Genomic DNA, 20083 nt, shown 5'->3' with positions numbered 1-20083 from the left:
TTATACTGAAAATATTTTTTGAGAAAATCATTACTGTTCAAATCTAACAACAAAATATTTCTTATAAATTACAGTCTTTTGTAATTATGGTTATATTGCTTTTCATACTCTTGATGGTTTTTGTATTTGTGTTTTTGCTCTTTTTGCAATTTCTGCTCCTTTCTGATCTAGAAGTAATATATGCCTGTTTAATAAGAGGACTTGGATGAGTTTCTTTTTGTGCCTTAACCTTGTCCAGAACTTGTTCTGCTTCATTTTTTTTTTAAAGAAACAAAGTTCTTTATCAATTTAAATGTTTTCTAAATAAATTTTAAAAATTAATTTTATATTTATCTATTTCTCTTACCTGCATTTTAAAGATTGATTTTCTTGATCTCTTTCAGTTTAATGAATCAGATACTTGGTTCACACAGTCAGTCTTGTTTATTATAACGCCATTAGTTTTCCCCAGTATATCTTTGGCCATAGCCCTGACATTTTACATGTTCTGTTCTTTTTGTCATCGCTTAAAAAAAATACTTTGTACTTGCAGCTTTGGTTTTTTCTTTGTCTTGAGTTATTTAAGAGAGTCTAACATTTCTAGTGTTTTTAAAAAAAATTCCTGTGTTATGAATTTCTGGGTTTATTACAGTGTGGTTGGAGAATGTGAGAATGCAGTCTGCCTTATTTCCACTTTTTGAGAACTAGCAGGATTTTCTTTGTGGCCTAATATATGATCAATTTTTGTTAATGTTCCATGCCCATTTGGAAAGAATATGTGTGATCTGAATATTTCTGAGGCTTGTGTATATCTATTAAATCAAACATATGACGTAGCATATTTTTACCCTCCCCACCCCCCCACATATGTGTGCATGTATCTGGTCTACTAGACCTGACAGTCTGAACGCATATATTAATGACTTTCCCTGTAACTTTGGTTTTGTCAGCATCTCCTTGGGTTTCCAACCATTTTTGCTCTATTTCATCAGTAGAATCAGGTGTGTTCCAACATTTCTTTAGCTGCGTTCTGTAGGGTGCTGCAAAGAACAGGTATGTTACAAAACAAAGCATAGCTTAATTTTTATTAAGTCTGGTCTGATTGGTATTATATTAGGGGAAATTTAGACCATATTCCAACACTGGAGCTGGTCATCATCATTATGTGAATTTTCATGTTGTCCTACATTTTTGCTTCTTTAATCCTTCAGCATACATCCACTCGGACATCTTCTGTGTATCTACATTCATCTAAAATTATGTGCAACCCTCCCTGTGGGTGGGTTCTTCTGTCCCACCCCAAAGAAATCACGTTCTGCCCTGTGACTTGCTTTGTCCAATGACTGTGATCTGAAGTGATGTACATCAAAGCATCATGCTTTAAGGTCACTGCTTTTGTGTGTGTGTGATTAAAAAAAAATCTATTTTGTAATGGGTGGAAGACTGCTTTACAGTGTTGGTTTCTTCTGTACAAGAATGCAAATCAGCCATAATTATACACATACCACCTCCGTCTTGAGCGTCCCTTCCCTCCCCCCATCTTATCCCTCTTGGTCATCACAGAGCGCCAGACTGGGCTCCCTGTGTTCTACAGCAACTTCTCACCAGCTATCTATTTCACACATGGCGGTGTATATATGTTGATGCTACTTTCTCCATTCTTCCCACCCTCTCCTTCCCCTGGTGTGTCCACAAGTCCATTGTCTGTGTCTCCATTCCTTCCCTACAAATAGGTTCATCTATACCATTTGTATAGATTTCATACATATGTGTTAATAATATACTATATTTGTTTTTCTCTTTCTGACTTCACTCTGTAAACAGACTCTATATTCATCCACCTCACTAGAACTGACTCAAATTCACTCTTTTTTATGGCCAAGTACTATTTCATTGTGTTTGTGTACCACATCTTTATCCATTCATCTGTTAATGGACATCCAGGTTTCTTCCATGTCCTAGCTATTGTAAATAGTGCTGCTATGAACATTGGGGTACATGTGTCTTTTTCAGTTATGGATTTTTCAAGGTATATGCCCAGTAGTGGGATTGTTGGGTCATATGGTAGTTTTATTCCTAGTTTTTTAAGGAATCTCCATACTGTTCTCCACAGTGGCTGTATCAGTTAACATTCCCATGAACAGTGTGAAAGGGTTCCCTCTTCTCCACATCCTTTCCATTTATTGTTTGTAGATTTTTTTTTTTTTTTGATGCTGGTCAGACTGATGAGAGGTGATACCTCATTGTAGTTTTGATTTGCATTTCTCTACTAATTAGTGATGTTGAGCATCTTTTCATGTGTTTATTGGCCATCTGTATGTCTTCTTTGGAGAAGGGTCTGTTTAGATCTTTTGCCTATTTTTTGATTGAGCTGTTTGTTTTTCTGACTAAGGGCCACTGCTTAACGTGACATTGTTCTGTTCTCTGTGGGTGCAGATGGGGGTATGGGCTCACTCAGAGTCCTAGAATGGGGTCAGCAGGGAGCATCCCATCCCACTCACACGAAGGGGAGTGGGAGTGGGAGACCCACCTTTGTGTTGTAGCCCTTGAGACTTTGGGTTTGTTTGTTAACACAGCAGACATAGTGGTGACTGACTGCTGTGTACTGTATGCATCAGGACCTGTTTTATCCTTCAAGGTCAAAGATCTGAAACGGATAAAGCTCCTTCTCTTGTGACCCCCTTTGCAGCTTCTTGGGAAGTTGAAAATGTCTGTAAGAAGTGTCACTAACTACATTTATATAGGTCTCAGCAATATTTGATTGTTTTCTTCAGATAGAATCTGTGCATTTCTTGTTAGGGTTTTCCAAAGTACTCTGCATCTTTTTTCTGTGGATGTAACCTTTCCCGTTGTGTTGTCTGAGCACATGTGGTGTGTGGGCAGTCTACAGATTTTGTATCTATATGTAGTCAGTTCAGTTCAGTCACTCAGTCCTTTCCAATTCTTTGCAACCCCATGGACTATGGCATGCCAGGCTTCCCTGTCCATCACCAACTCCCAGAGCTTGCTCAAATTCATGTCCATCAAGTTGGTGATGCCATCCAACCATCTCATCCTCTGTCATCTCCTTCTCCTCCTGCCTTTAATCTTTCCCAGCATCAGGGTCTTTTCCAATGAGTCAGTTCTTCACATCAGGTGGCCAAAGCATTGGATTATCCAAGCATTTTATTAAGCTTTCACATTCAAGCAGTTACATAGCTTTTCATTGCAGTTTCTAGGTATATAATCATATTTCTAATAATAAATTTGCTTTTTTGCAATGATTACAACTAATTTCTATTTATAGCTCATTTAATTGACCAAGTTTTCATAAAAATGTTAAGTAATAATGGTGGTAGCAAATGTTTTTGGAGAAGGCAATGGCAACCCACTCCAGTACTCTTGCCTGGAAAATTCCATGGACGGAGGAGCCTGGTAGGTCGCTAAGAGTCCATGGGGTCGCACAGAGTCGGACACGACTGAGTGACTTCACTTTCACTTTTCACTTTCATGCAGTGGAGAAGGAAATGGCAACCCACTCCAGTGTTCTTGCCTGGAGAATCCCAGGGATGGGGGAGCCTGGTGGGCTGCCGTCTATGGGGTCACACAGAGTTGGACACGACTGAAGCGACTTCGCAGCAGCAGCAAATGTTTTTGCTTTTGTTTTGTATTCTAGTAGGAAAGTGTCCAACATTTGACTCTTTGGAGATGACTTACCTGTTTGAGTGCCTTGTTGAGAAGATCATTTTCTGTTTCTTGTTTTCTTTGAGTTTTTTTTCTAATCGCATGTTGCATTTTTGTAAGTGCCTTTGTAGTGTCTACTGAGATGATTGCATGCCTATCTTTGTTAATTGTTTTCCTAATATTAAAATACTTCAGCATTCCTTGACAACCCAGTTGGTCATGATGGGTGATCTTTTAATATACACTTTCATTCAACTGGCTGCTATTTAAAAAAATTTTTTTTGAGTTGGTATGTTATATTTTCATTTTATTCAGTTCAAGAAATTTTCTTTCGTTTTCTCTTTTTTCTGGCCATGAGGCATGTGGGACCTTAGTTCCCCAAGCAGGGATCAAACCCGTACCCTCTGCTGTGGAAGAGCAGTCTTAACCATTGTACTTCCAGGGAAGTCCCCAGCTGGCTACTATTTTATTAAGCATTTTGGAATTTGTATTCATAATTGATTTGGTTTATTGTTCGTCTTTTGTGGGTGCTATCTTTGTGAAGCTTAGTTCTTTTTTATGGGTGCTATCTTTTTGAGGTTTTGGTATCAAGATGATTCTTACTTGCAGTAGACAATTTAAAATTTATTTATTTATTTATTACTATTCAGGAATAGTTTACATTGCATAGGGATTATCTGTTCCTTGACAGTTTTAGCTGACTTGATATAAAACTGTCTGTGTGAGCTTCTCTTGAGGAGGTAATACTTGAATAACTTCTTCAACTTATTCAAAGGGCTCAGATTTCAGATCAGGTTTGGTACTTAAGTCAACTCTGCAGGGACTCCTTCAGACGAGGACTAGGTTCAGACCTGGGTCCATCACGTGATAGGGGGTGGGGTGGTTCCCTCACCTGCTCAGACTAGATCTTCAGTTGAATTCTGCCTCTAGAATTGAGTTTTCTTGGAATGAAAATTTCCTAAGTACTTTCAACTTCAAAAATAAAACGGCCAGTTACCTTACTACAAAAATGGGTTTGTTTGGAAATAACCAGAGTAATTGCAACTCAGGAAAGGCAAGCGATGGTGGACCATCGGCAAATAAGGGAGGGGAGGCTGCTTTTATAGAGAAAGGAGGGATGGATGTCATCCATGTCACACAGCAAGCACAAGCAGGTAGGGCAATGATGGTCTTTCTTAATCCCCTTCATCGGCCATCTTAGTAGGTAGTTTTTTCAAATTCAGTTCACATACTGTTCAATAGTCCTAGTATGACATTTTGGGGGAATCTGAGGCTCCAGCATCTTTTTTTTTTTTTTTGTCTTTAACAGTGTTTTTCTGGAACAAGGAGAGGGGCTACTTCAGGCCCTGCTAGGTTAGAAGCCAGAAGTTGTTCATGGGACGTCGTCCTGTGTCCAGGTTCTATTTTTCTGCCTTGTCCTTCTGCCTGGTCTGAGGAGCTGGTGGTCACAGCAGACCACACGTCTGACAGCACCTCTGCCTTAGGGATTGGAAGAGGCAGGGAGCAGCCCAGGGAGAGTATCCATTACACACAGCACGGAGGCAGAGACTTTTGTGGGAGACCATTGTGGGCTTCCAGAACTTTCCTGCACACTTGGGTGTCACTGTGTGGCTTCTGCAGGTCCCTGGCTGTCTCTCATGCTCACAGCTCCATCGTCTTCTGGAGTCCTTCAGCTTGTAAAGCAGCTCTTTTGGCCCCAGCCATCCAGTAATCATATTTGACTCTCACTTCGCCTCCCCCCTTGCTGGCTAAATAATGTGACATTTCAGATTTGGACTCTTCAAGTTCAGCCTACATTTTTGGCTTTGACTAATTGTATCAAGGTCTTCTGGGATGCTCGTCGGTTTCCAGAGTGCCCCCATATGATCTCATCTTCTCATAATAAGTGGCTTTTCTGCTCATTTTTTCACGGCGATAACCCACAGAAGTTACTGGAGGCGCAGGGGCGACTTGGCTGTTGTCACACGGATGGCGGAGGAGCCAACACCGCAGTTTAGGTCCCACTCTCCCCAGCTCCCTTCCACAAGGTCACCCTGCTCCCTGCTGCCTCACAGCCTGGCCAGCTCTCAGCTCTCACTGGAGACCTCAGAGTACTGCCACCTCCTCCCCGGAGCCTTCCCAGGTTCAACTGAGGGGAGGAACTGACAGCTTTCCGTTTACTGCCTGGCTGTGCAGATCAGGGTCTGGGAAAGTCTCGCCTCCACGGCCAGCTCTTGCTGGCCTAAGAATGGTTTTCACATTTTTAAAGGGCTGTTTAAAGAAGAAGAAGAAGAAAAGGCTGTGTGACAGAGACCCGTGCATGGTCTGCACAGTCTCAACTATTTACTATCTGACCCTTTACAGGAAAAGTCTGCACGCCCCTGGTCTGGGTATCTGTCTCCCTTTATCCACTTAAAAACTTCGCTCACCCTCCATCTGTTTTTCTGACACCCAGGTTTGTCATCTCTTTACTTAATTTTTTAAACATGGATCTGAGATGGTTCTTTGGAATATTAGAAGCTGCTGCTTGCTATTCCCTGGGATTTTCTTTTCTCTTTTGGGCACTGAGCAACAGGCACCATGTGTTATAACCTGTCCCTTACAGTTTATTTGGGAAGAGAGGAGCTTGGCATCAAATATATGTTGGTATCACATGAGCAGTGAATAGCATGTACAGTCAGTACTGACTTGAGTTAGTCAGGAGGAGGGTCCTTCAGGACTAGACAGGAAACCTCGTGAGGCCAGGGAGCTGCTCTCAGCATCAACCACAGGTGCCTGAACTGAACTTGGAAAGAAATGAGGATGATCTTGGGTAGGAAATGGGGCTTTTGCTGAGATTTGAAGAAGGGGGTAGGAGTGGAATAAATAGGAGAAGAGAAGTGCTTTCTTGGCAGGTAGGCTCATTTGTAGTGTATATCTTCAAAGCATTCATTATCGGTGAGATGAACTAATGAGTGCGGTGTGTGTGTGCTCAGTTGTGTCTGACTCTTTGTGACCCCATAGACTGTAGCCCAGCAGGCTCCTCTGTCCATGGAATTTTCCAGGCAAGAATACTGGAGTGGGGTGTCATTTCCTCCTCCAGGGGATATCCCCAACCCAGGGATCAAATCTGCATCTCCTGTGTCTCCTGCATTGGCAGGCAGACTCTTTACTCACTGAGCCACCTGGGAAGCCCAACAGTTAGTTTAATTAATTTATAATAGACTTTATTTTTAGAGAAGTGTTAAGTTCACAGTGAAACAGAGCGGAGTAGACAAATTATGCATTTGAACAAATGCATAATCACGTGTATCACCATTAGGGTATCATACATGACTTGCCTAATCTTTTTAAATTGAAATATAATTGATTTACAATGTGGTGTTAGTTTCAGGTGTATAGCAAAGTGATTCAATTATATGTGTGCTCTTTTTCAGATTCTTTTCCATTAAGGTTATTACAAGGTACTGAATGTACTTCTCTGTGCTATACAGTAGGTCATTGTTTACCTGTTATATATATATAGTGTGTGTGTTAGTCACTTAGTCGTGTCTGATTCTTTGTGACCCCATGGACTATAGCCCGTCAGGTACCTCTGTCTATATGAGTCTCCAGGCAAGACTACTGGAGTGGGTAGTCATTCCTTTCTCCAAGAGATCTTCCCAATCCAAGGATCAAACCCAGGTCTGCACCGCAGGCAGATTCTTGACCATCTGAGCCATCAGGGAAGCCCTTTATATATACTAGTGTGTATCTATTAATCCCAAACTCCTAATTTATCCCTCTCTCTTTTCCTTCAAGAAAATTAGAGATACCAAGGGAATATTTTATGCAAAGATGGGCACAAAAAAAAAAAAAAAAAAAACATGGGCACAATAAAGGACAGAAATTGTATGGACCTAACAGAAGCAGAAGATATTAAGAGCAGGTGGCAAGAATACACAGAACTATACAAAAAAGATCTTCATGACCCAGATAACCGCAATGCTGTAATCACTTACCTAGAACCAGACATCCTGGAATGTGAAGTCAAGTGGGCCTTAGGAAGCATCACAATGAACAAAGCTAGTGGAGGTGATGAAATTCCAGTTGAGCTATTTCAAATCCTGAACGATGATGCTGTGAAAGTGTTGCACTCAACATGCCAGCAAATTTGGAAAACTCAGCAGTGGCCACAGGACTAGAAAAAGTCAGTTTTCATTCCAATCCCAAAGAAAGGCAATACCAAAGAATGCTCAAAGTACTGCACAATTGCACTCATCTCACGCACTAGTAAAGTCATACTCAAAATCAAAAGTACGTGAACTGTGAGCTTCCAGATGTTCAAGCTGGATTTCAAAAAGGCAGAGGAATCAGAGATCAAATTGCTAACATCCGCTGGATCATTGAAAAAGCAAGAGTGTTCCAGAAAAACACCTGCTTCTGTTTTATTGACTATGCCAAAGCCTTTGACTGTGTGCATCACAACAAACTGTGGAAGATTCTTAAATAGATGGGAGTACTAGACCATCTGACCTGCCTCTTGAGAAACCTATATGCAGGTCAGAAAGCAACAGTTAGAACTGGACATGGAACAATAGACTGATTCCAAATAGGAAAATGAGTATGTCAAGGCTGTATATTGTCACCCTGCTTATTTAACTTATACGCAGAGTACATTATGCAAAATATCAGGCTGGATGAAGCACAAGCTGGAATCAAGATTGCTGGGAGAAATATCAATAACCTGAGAAATGCAGATGACACCACTCTTATGGCAGAAAGCAAAGAAGAACTAAAGAGCCTCTTGATGAAAGTGAAAGAGGAGAGTGAAAAAGTTGGCTTAAAGCTCAACATTCAGAAAACTAAGATCATGGCATCTGGTCTCATCACTTCATGGGAAATAGATGGGGAAACAGTGGAAACAGTGAGAGCCTTTATTTTCTTGGGCTTCAAAATCACTGCAGATAGTGACTGCAGCCATGAAATTAAAAGACGCTTACTCCTTGGAAGGAAAGTTATGACCAACCTAGACAGCATATTAAAAAGCAGACTCTGTGAGAGAGGGAGAGGGTGGGAAGATTTGGGAGAATGGCATTGAAACATGTAAAATATCATGTATGAAACGAGTTGCCAGTCCAGGTTCAATGCATGATACTGGATGCTTGGAGATGGTGCACTGGGATGACCCAGAGGGATGGAATGGGGAGGGAGGAGGGAGGAGGGTTCAGGATGGGGAACACATGTATACCTGTGGCGGATTCATTTTGATATTTGGCAAAACTAATACAGTTATGTAAAGTTTAAAAATAAAATAAAATAAAATAAAAAAAAAAAAGCAGACATTATTTTGCCAACATAAGTCTGTCTAGTCAAAGCTGTGGTTTTTCCAGTAGTCATGTATGGATGTTAGAGTTGGACTATAAAGAAAGCTGAGCCCCATATAATTGATGCTTTTGAAGTGTGGTGTTGGAGAAGACTCTTGAGAGTCCCTTGGACTGCAAGGAGATCCAACCAGTCCATCCTAAAAGAAATTAGTCCTGAATATTCATTGGAAGGACTGATGCTGAAGCTGAAACTCCAATACTTTGGCCACCTGACGTGAAGAACTGACTCATTGGAAAAGACCCTGATGCTGAGAAAGATTGAAGGAAGGAGGAGAAGGGGATGACAGAGGATGAGATGGTTGGGTAGCATCACCCACTCAGTGGACATGAGTTTGAGTAAACTCTGGGAGTTGGTGATGGTCAGGGAGGCCTGGCGAGCTGCAGTCCATGGGGTTGCAAAGAATCGAACATGACTGCATGACTGAACTGAACTGAACTTTTCCTTTTGGAAATGGTAAATTCATTTTCTGTGAGTCTTTTTGTCTTTTGTAAATTAAGTTTAGGGCTTCCCAGGCAGTAAAAATGGAGAAGGAAATGGCAACCCACTCCGGTGTTCTTGCCTGGAGAATCCCAGGGACGGGGAGCCTGGTGGGCTGCCGTCTATGGGGTCGTACAGAGTTGGACACAACTGAAGCGACTTAGCAGCAGCAGCAGCAGGCAGTAAAGAACCCACTTGCTAATGCAGGAGACGTAAAAGACGCATGTTCATTCCCTCAGTCAGGAAGATCCCCTGGAGGAGGGCATGGCAACCCACTACAGTGTTCTTGCCTGGAGAATCCCATGGACAGAGGAGCCTGGCAGGCTACAGTCCATGTGGTGGCAAAGAGTTGGACATAACTAAAGTGATTTATCAAACAAATAAGTTTATTTGTATCTCTTTTTTAGATTCCACATATAAGTGATATCATATGATATTTGTCTTTCTCCTTCTGCCTGACTTCACTTATTATCTCTAGGTTCATGTATGTTGCTTCAAATACCGTTATTTCATTCTTTCTAATGGCTGAGAAATATTCCATTGTGTATATATACACCACATCTTCTTTATCCACTTCTCAAACATTTAGGTTTTGACTGTTGTAAACAATGTTGTTATGAACACTGGGGTACATGTATCTTTTGAGTTTGCTTTTGTCTCTTCTGGATATATGCCAGGCATGGGATCACTAAATTGTTCGGTAGCTCTTAATTTCTGATCCAGCAAGCAACAGCAACTCTAAGGTTGGTGACTTTGATGTGTTCTCTGGGCATCCCCACTGCTTGGCACCAAGCATAACAGGGGCCATGCAGCCTTCTGAAAGGAGTGACAGTCTTTAAGACTGTGAACGCAGACTAGGGCTGAGGGTGGGGAGTCTTCACTGGCCAGGGGAGTCTTCACTGGCCAAGCCAAGAACCTTGAAAATATTCCTGCCGGTAGCCCAGGGGTCTGCAGACCGCAGCCTGAGGGCCAACTCATTGAAGACTCAACCGAGGCCACCTTAACCTCCAGCTGCAGAGCCCAGTGCCTGAGATAGGAAGCGTGTGTGATCCTTTGGCCCATGAAGCCTAAAACATTTACTATCTGCCTCCTGTAAAGATAAAGTTTGCCACCCTGTGCTGAACGGTATGGGGGAAATCTGATAATGCTTTTGTGAAGATGTTGCGGGCACCATCAGGCACAACAGTTCTGCCAGTGTCCCCAAGCCCCAGTGCCCGCCCACCCAGAGACCTCCCCAGGGACCCTGTGCCAGCCGAGGATGCTCCCAGCCATGTTCTGTTCTCAGCAAATACCACAAGCCATGGTCGGGTGTGAACTGCTCCTGTGCCTCTTGAGCACTGCCTAACTTTACTTCTCAGGGAGAGAGAGCTAGCAAATGATTTCCCGGGGAATTCCCCAGCCTCCTCTGTTGCTCGTAACTCTCTTATCTTCTGAAGGTTGACAGTTTATGAAATGGCTGCTTCAGCCAAAGTTGCATAACAGAATGACATTCGCCTCTCTGCTCGCCTCTGTCTTCGAGCAGCTGAGGAATATGGCATTTTGGAACTTGAATCTTCATGTTTAGCATACATTCTGACTTTCTCCAATTTTATCCATCAGTTGTCATGCAAGCAGCCTTGAGGGAGATTTCCTGGTTGTTCACTAGGCAATTTTGAAACTCGAGAATTTTCAGCCCAAAGGTGCAGTTCAAACAACGCTCCAGAGAGTAGAGGTGCTCAGAAGCACAGGTGACAGCCTGGACGTGCAGTTGGCATCTGAAGTGGGCATGGGGGCAGTTTTGTGGGACTGAATCTTGCATCTGTAGAATCTGAGTTATCTCCATCCAAGGAGATCGAGTCAGCATTGAGTTGAATTAACACACCCAGCTGGTGTTGAAGAACTGCTTGATGTAGACAGTTGAATTGGTGATCAGAATTGTGGATAAAGACCCAGGCTGTATAAATGTGAAGTCACTTCAGTCATGTCTGACTCTTTGCGACCCCATGGACTCTAGCCCACTAGGCTCCTTAATTTTATGTGTATGTCACATTTTTCCATCTGGGAATTTGATGCCGAAAACTTGGTCTCTGTGCACCGGTGCTGAAGTGAATCTTGGAGACAGAGTTTTAGGTAGAGTAGGGGAGAATAGCTGTATTGCTTTGCCAGGCAAAGGGGACACAGTGGGCTCATCCCCCTCAAAGCTGTGTGTCCTCACCTGGGGGGATTTGTGATTGATTTCTAGCAGTGGTTCAAGGGCGCAGTTATGATGAGGATCAGGGTGGATGCAGGGCCTGCAGCCTTTGATCTGGCCTCACGCCATCTCCTGATGAACTGTGGTTCTCAAAGTTATCAAACCTCTCTCTGGAATGAAGAGCGCTTCATCTGGCCGTTCACATCTTCCATTAGTTGGGGCTTCATTCTGCAGAAGAGCTCAGAGGTACTGTTATGCATATCTCTTGAAGGGGAACCAAGACTCTGCCCCAGGTGGTCGACTCACTTCTCTAGACCTCCGTTTTCTCATCTGCAAAATGGTAATGGGTACCTAGATTGTGACTGAAACAATGGGGGAGCCAGAAGGCCAAATCTACCCCCTAACCACCTCATCTGGACCTTTCCTTAAACATTTAACAACAGGGGGAAACCAGTATGGTTTTCCTGAAAACGTGGATTGTTAGTGTCTCTCTAAAAACAGTAAAACCATGTCTGCACACCAGTTCCACAAAGCCACGGTGGGCCCACCTGAGATGGAAAACTCATCAGTTCACTACAGTGCTCCCCGTTCCCTAAAGTTGGCTGAGTTTTTAGTGGCCAGTTGTCACTGAGCCAGCATGGTTGTTGTCTCCTGTGGTTAGAAAAACACACTGCCCGTGTGTTTGTGAAAAGTGGGAGTACAGAAGGTGGATGAAGAGGGCTGTGTGATTCGAGGGAAATGGCAGAGATTGTATGGAGAGAGACCCAGGGAGAGAGCTTCCTGGTGCTCCACCTGAGCAGGGAAGCCAGTTGAAAGCGATACCTGACATCCAGAGGCTGGGATCTGGTCCTCAGGCTGGCGCGGAGCAGGAAACTGTCTCTTCCAGCTGTTGTGAGCCCGCGTCACTGTCATTTAGACACGGCGGGTCAGGCTACACCCAGGAGAGGAAGCCCTGCTCTCAGGAGAGACTTCTCTGCGCCCACAAAGACTGCCTGGAAAGGCTTGCAGCCTCTGATTTCCATACGGCTTCTGGCACATTGTTTTACTCAAAAGGAGAAAAGGAAACAACGCAGTGCCTTCCAACCCTAAACACAACGAGCTGGCAGCGGGAGAGGCGGTTAAGTCACTCCAGTAACATGCCAGGCTGAGAATAACAACATCTGTTCCTGCGGGCAGTTAGCAGAGGATTAAAAACAAAGAAGAAACCTTAGCTTTGAATGCAGCTAGATATACTGACTGGTGACTTGTAACTCCTGTTGGGCAGCTGGATGTCCCAAACGGTGGGCTTGGGGCTCGTGGCATGGGGTTAGGGTGCTGTGGCAGTGATGGGTGAGTGGGAGGAAAACGGCTCCCAACTTCTGTGATTTATAATTTGGGCATAGAGACACTTACATTGCACTCAAATGCAACACGGGCTGGCTTTCCTGACATGAGCATCAGACCTTGAAAGGCTCTTGCTTTCTGTAGGAGAGATTCTCTTAAATAAATACCCCTGCAGATTTTCGCCAGCCTTTGCTTCAGGCTTCAACGCAGCTCTGTTATTGTCGTTCAGTTGCTAAGTCCTGTAGACTCTTTGTGACCTAGTGAACTGCAGCCCGCCAGCCTCCTCTGTCCATGGGATTTCCCACGCAAGATTACTGGAGTGGGTTGCCATTTTCTTCTCCAGTGGATCTTCCCAACCCAGGGATCGAACCCATGTCTCCTGCATTGACAGGTGGATTTTATTTTTTTTAACTGCTGAGCCATCAACACAGCAGATGGTTCAAAAACTCCCCTTTTCTGATGCCCTCAATTCTTCTGGGACCCTCAAGAGAATTCCTCAGTAAGGTGTTAATTGTTAGCACTGAATCCCCTCAAATTATAGAGCAGGACTTCTTCCTTCCAAGAAAATCAGACTTACAGAAGGGATAAGGTTGTTAGCATGAAGTCTGTCATGGACCACTCCCCAGCTCCCCTGCCCCCCATAGCTTACAAGATGAGTTCAGGTCCCTTAAATGTGCACCTAAGTAAGCATGTCAGCACCCAGGCTTTGCCCACTATCTCCTCCCAAGTCCTAGCATCTGTTTCTTTCACAGGTGGACTTTGCTCCACCTGGGTCACCCTCACCTGGAGCCATCTCTCCCCAGCTGCCAGCTCCACCCTCAGAATCCCTTAAGTGCTTTTCCTGTGTCCTTCCATGCGCCGGGCACTGGCATCTGTCAGGGCACTTAATACGCTGCTGCGTAGACAGTAAACTCCTTCCCCATCTCCCTGCACTAAATGCTACTTAGCGCTTAATTAAATAAACGCAGTCATTTATTCGGCATTTATTGGTTTGCTTGGCTCCTGGTATTTGTCTTATGGGACATGTAACAAAGAACCAGGCTTCATCTCCATCCTCTGTGGGCAGGGGAGAAGAGCAGTGTCCCCACACTGCTACAGTGTAGCGAGCATCCTGTTACCAGATACAGTGGGCTCCATAAACCTGCTTACCTGGCTGGTCAAGAAGCTTCATCAATTTCTTCTGCATCATTTCCTTTCCCTTACTTTGGTTTGCTGTAAAATGAGGGAACTTTTAATTGTGAAAGCCTGAGTCTCAATCTTTCAAACCTGAGATAACTGGAGCAGATTTCTGCCCATTTGTCTACTTCAGGTGGAAAAAATGTGTTTCTTCTGTGGACAGTTTGGTCTGGGGTCTGAATTCAAATGATTCAGTTTAACAGTGTGTTTTCTGGTGTTAAGCAAGCCTGGATTTGAACTGTGGCTCTAAGACTAGTTAATTAAATGACTTAATCTCTCTGAGCCTCAGTTTTCTCACTTGTAAAATGGGGATAATCCTGTACACGTTACAGGGTTGTTTCTGTAATTAAGTAAGAAAGCCAATCTGTAGTGTAGTGCTTAGCACATGGGTAGTGTTTAATAAATGTTAGCTTTCCAGCCCTTATTGTGGCCCCTCACCCCTCCGCTGGATCTAAAACAGCTAACTCCTATTACTAGTACTGTCCTACTGAAATACTTTAGCGTGACTCTTGTGATGGGTAAGAGCAAGTTATTTAACCCAGTAGTTCTGGTTAATTAGCCTGTAATATAACCAGAATCAATTCTTGGTTTGTCTAATTAATGTGAACAGTTAGAGGTAATTTTAAAGGTTGATGAAATCAGTGATATTGAAGCTATACAGTCAACAAGAAACAGTGCAATAGTCCACCAACCTTGCATGAAGAAGGTAGAAGAAGCCAACCAACCCCGAAGTCTGTGCTGGAGCCCACCAGCCACACCCCTCCTCTTTTCCCCCTGGCTCAGCTGTCCATAGGACCCACAGACACCCTTCCATCCTCTTGCAAGGAAGCCTGTCCTGCCAGGGGCTGGTGGGGGCACCACCGACTGCCTCTCACCAGCTCCAGATGGCTTGCTTTGCCATTTATGCTGCTTATTAAGGAACTTCTTGAATTTGGTCTCTGATGTGGTTAGAACTGGTAGCAAGTTTCTAATCAACACAGCAGGAAGATTATCTTGTCCATCTCCAACCACAAGGATCTGACATCAGTGGGATGCCAGACCAGCTTAGGTGTTTCTCTTTACTCATCTCCTCCATTCTTTGCTCACACTTTGTTAATTTCTTTTCAACTTTGTACTTTTGCCCCTCACCTCCCTTAAGTATCAGGTCATAACTTAGCTTATAGAAGTTTTCTTTTTTTGCCCCATAACCAGTAAAGTTTCATGCTGATGGAAGGTACACTACATGGACTTATCAAAGTATTATAGATGACTTCCTGACTTTAAGATAAATAATATTAACATGTATTTTCCTGATGAAAATAATGAGACTCTGCATTGTTTAAAAATCCTTCCATCATAATTGAAATACGATTTCAATTCTTACAAGATTTATAGATTTCTCCCTGCCAGTAGAATCTGACCACTTTTTAAAAACTATACTGGATGGATGAATCGTAACTTCAGTGTACTTTTCTATCTCAAACAGGTAAATAAATATTATGGGATAATAGAAATGTAACAAGTAACCATTGCAGTTAATGTAGAGTTTCACAGGACGGCTTTTTGTAAACAAACTACTGAATTTTACGATGACAAGACACAGAATAGCTATAAATGTGGCAAGAAAAGAACCTTCAAAGAAACTGGCTTAATGTTTAAATTCTTCATAAGTTTGAGGTAAACATCTTGCAAATATCTTCTAGCCATCCCGTCATCTACATACCAGGATGAAATGGCTTGGTGCATTGTTCTCTAAGCCTCTTGCCAACAGCTCAACTTTTCTCAGTCTTCTGGTATTATGGACTTAGTGGCCTTTGGCATCCATTTTAATTGGTGCTAAGTTAAAAGATTTGCACTGCAAAACTTTTCTTTCTGTATTTTGCAAAGTGCATTTTCACAAAGCTGCTTCCAGTTGACCTCTCCCTCCTCCTTCCCAGCATATCCCGTATTATCCACCTTTCACAACTGGGGTGGCTGAGGTTCAGTGAAGCTGGGTGCCCTGCTAGATAGAACACTGCCAATACTTACTTGCACTCTGATTTCCCCCGGTACCAATGACACACTAGTCACAGCCTTCCAGGGACCAGAGGCCATGCACAGACCTCCAGCTTCTCTCTCTGAATTCCATACCTCTCCAGTCTACCTTGTCAAAGTAATGAAATGGAGAAGGATTCGCTTCTGGTTGGAAATTTCCACCAAGAGCTAGGATCCACTGACATCCTATCCCAGGGGAACCATATAAATGCCATAAAGTGCAGGAAAACATACATATTAAAAATATGAACAGGTACAGTAATTCACCTGCAAGATCAAGGCATTTCCTGAAAGACTATTAGTTAATTTCAAGAGGACCCTGACGAGTAAATACCGTGATGGTGCTGTGAGACTCCAGGAGGCAGTTCTTAAGGCTCTTATTTTATGACCTGCCCACTCTTCTCATTTCTACTGAAACTTCTCCATTTGGAAGCATCCTGTTCCCCTGCTCCTTATGTTTCTGAGGCCTGCTGTTCTAATTTCTTTGCCTTTGATGGCTAGCAAGCGGGGCTTTGTTTTCCAAGAGTCTTGTATTTTTTGATCTTCATCACAGATTCTTCCAGGGCTCCTATACCATGTTTTAAAATAGCTTCTCAGGATTCCTGGAGGTTATTAACTTACAGTGTGACGGTTCACTTACCCTGCAACCCTTGTGCCTACACATTTCTTTTTCATGGTTCTATTTTTAAACAGTAAATAACTATGTGATGAATATCTTTCCTATAGTATCCTATTCCATGGAGGCTGTAGACATGGCAAGTGGGAAAGGGAATGGAGTGGAGTAATTGAGCTTAAAATGAGAAAATGAGTTAGCTTTTTTGGTGTGTGGTTTAAAAAACAAAAAGATATAACATTTACCATTTTAACCATTGTTAAGGTTACAGGTCCATGGCTTTAAGTTCGTTCACATTATTGTGCAACCATCACCACCATTCATCTCCAGATTAACTATGTTTTAAGGTGTCCCGGCCCCTGAGACAGTTAGGTGGCTGAATTGGTGAAAATGCTTGTATTTGTCAGCTCAGAGACTGCCATAACACAGGACCATACATTGGGTGACCTGAACTACAGAAGTGTACTTCTCACCCACTAGAGGCTGGGAAGTCCAAGGTCAAGATGCTAGGAAGGTGGTTTTCATTCGGAGCCCTCTCCTCTTGGCTTGTAGGCAGCTGTCCTCTCACAGTGAATTCACATGACCTCTTGTTGGCAGGATGGAGAGACAAGCTCTGGTGTCTCTCTTTGTAAGGGTACTGATATCCTCACAAGGGCCCCATGACCATACTATACGGGAATTTAAGATATTTTTAAAATATCCAGAAAAAATAATTCCCCAAAGCAACATTTGAACTTGCCCCATGCTACAATTATTTGCATTGTATTTACATAATATTGGGTTTGTAAGTAATCTAGAGATGACTTAACATATACAGAGAAATGTACATGGGATCTATGAAAACACCACAGCCATTTTATATAAGGGGCTTGATTTCTCAGATTTCATTTCAATGTGGGCTATTCTATGGTCAGTGTTTATGAGAACTTACACATTATCTAGTTGTTTGTAGATAATGAAATTGGATATATGTAAATTAGGTCTGTCTTAGCTTTTTTTTTTATTTTATTTTTAAACTTTACATAACTGTATTAGTTTTGCCAAATATCAAAATGAATCCACCACAGGTATACATGTGTTCCCCATCCTGAACCCTCCTCCCTCCTCCCTCCCCCTTCCATCCCTCTGGGTCGTCCCAGTGCACCAGCCCCAAGCATCCAGTATCGTGCATCGAACCTGGACTGGCAACTCATTTCATACATGATATTTTACATGTTTCAATGCCATTCTCCCAAATCTTCTCACCCTCTCCCTCTCTCACAGAGTCCATAAGACTGTTCTATACATCAGTGTCTCTTTTGCTGTCTCGTACACAGGGTTATTGTTACCATCTTTCTAAATTCCATATATATGCGTTAGTATACTGTATTGGTGTTTTTCTTTCTGGCTTACTTCACTCTGTATTATAGGCTCCAGTTTCATCCACCTCATTAGAACTGATTCAAATGTATTCTTTTTATGTCTTAGCTTTTTATCCGTATTGTTATGTTACCCACAGCCTCAGTAATTTTTGTTTCACCTAATATTTCCTGAACTGACAGAGCTAAAGTAAAATTTCCTTTTACTAACGTAGTTTTCCTTTTACTCCTGGTAGTTCTGCTTTATGATTTTGATGCTCTCTTATTTGATGCATAGTTATTAATTACTGGAAGAGCTTATTGGGTATATTTTGTATAAATGTGGCCTTACTTATCTTGTTTAATACTTTTTGTCCAAAATTCAAGCTTCAGTTCAGTTCAGTCACTCAGTCATGTCCGACTCTTTGTGACCCCATGAATCGCAGCACGCCAGGCCTCCCTGTCCATCACCAACTCCCGGAGTTCACCCAGACTCACTGTCCATCGAGTCAGTGATGCCATCCAGCCATCTCATCCTCTGTCGTCCCCTTCTTCTCCTGACCCCAATCCCTCCCAGCATCAGAGTCTTTTCCAATGAGTCAACTCTTCGCATGAGGTGGCCAAAGTATTGGAGTTTCAGCTTTTGCATCATTCCTTCCAAAGAAATCCCAGGGCTGATCTCCTTCAGAATGGACTGGTTGGATCTCCTTGCAGTCCAAGGGACTCTCAAGAGTCTTCTCCAACACCACAGTTCAAAAGCATCAATTCTTCGGCACTCAGCCTTCTTCACAGTCCAACTCTCACATCCATACATGACCACAGGAAAAAACATAGCCTTAACTAGACGAACCTTTGTGGGCAAAGTAATGTCTCTGCTTTTGAATATGCTGTCTAGGTTGGTCGTAACTTTCCTTCCAAGGAGTAAGTGTCTTTTAATTTCATGGCTGCAGTCACCATCTGCAGTGATTTTGGAGCTCCCCCAAAATAAAGTCTGACACTGTTTCCACTGTTTCCCCATCTATTTCCCATGAAGTGATGGGACCGGATGCCATGATCTTCGTTTTCTGAATGTTGAGCTTTAAGCCAACTTTTTCACTCTCCACTTTCACTTTCATCAAGAGGCTTTTTAGCTCCTCTTCACTTTCTGCCATAAGGGTGGTATCATCTGCATATCTGAGGTTATTGATATTTCTCCTGGCAATCTTGATTCCATCTTGTGTTTCTTCCAGCCCAGCGTTTCTCATGATGTACTCTGCATATAAGTTAAATAAGCACGGTGACAATATACAGCCTTGACGTACTCCTTTTCCTATTTGGAACCAGTCTGTTGTTCCATGTCCAGTTCTAACTGTTGCTTCCTGACCTGCATACAAATTTCTCAAGAGGCAGGTCAGGTGGTCTGGTATTCCCATCTCTTTCAGAATTTTCCACAGTTTATTATGATCCACACAGTCATAGGCTTTGGCATAGTCAATCAAGCAGAAATAGATGTTTTTCTGGAACTCTCTTGCTTTTTCCATGATCCAGCAGATGTTGCCTATTTGATCTCTGGTTCCTCTGCCTTTTCTAAATCCAGTTTGAACATCAGGAAGTTCATGGTTCACATACTGCTGAAGCCTGGCTTGGAGAATTTTGAGCATTACTTTACTAGTGTGTGAGATGAGTGCAATTGTGCGGTAGTTTGAGCATTCTTTGGCATGGCCTTTCTTTGGGATTGGAATGAAAACTGACCTTTTCCAGTCCTGTGGCCACTGCTGAGTTTTCCAAATTTCCTGGCATATTGAGTGCAGCACTTTCACAGCATCATCTTTCAGGATTTGAAAGAGCTCAACTGGAATTCCATCACCTCCACTAGCTTTGTTCGTAGTGATGCTTTCTAAGGCCCACTTGACTTCACATTCCAGGATGTCTGGCTCTAGGTCAGTGATTACAGCATCGTGATTATCTTGGTTGTGAAGATCTTTTTTGTACAGTTCTTCTGTGTATTCTTGCCATCTCTTCTTATTA

The 20083-nt window shown here is 42.8% G+C and overlaps 1 long non-coding RNA gene across 1 annotated transcript; it reads right to left on the bottom strand.

The window, feature by feature from the left end:
• Positions 1 to 11449: 11449 nt before the first annotated feature.
• Positions 11450 to 13226, bottom strand: LOC123332639. Its single transcript, XR_006549566.2, has 2 exons — positions 12437 to 13226; positions 11450 to 11944 (listed from the first exon to the last, which is right to left on the bottom strand). It is a non-coding gene; the product is annotated as an uncharacterized LOC123332639 (long non-coding RNA).
• Positions 13227 to 20083: the final 6857 nt, after the last annotated feature.

Source organism: Bubalus bubalis, chromosome 3, assembly GCF_019923935.1.
Source record: "Bubalus bubalis isolate 160015118507 breed Murrah chromosome 3, NDDB_SH_1, whole genome shotgun sequence".
NCBI classification, from domain to species: Eukaryota; Metazoa; Chordata; class Mammalia; order Artiodactyla; family Bovidae; genus Bubalus; species Bubalus bubalis.
Note: the sequence above shows the minus strand (reverse complement) of the source record. Positions and strands in the feature narration are given on the sequence as shown.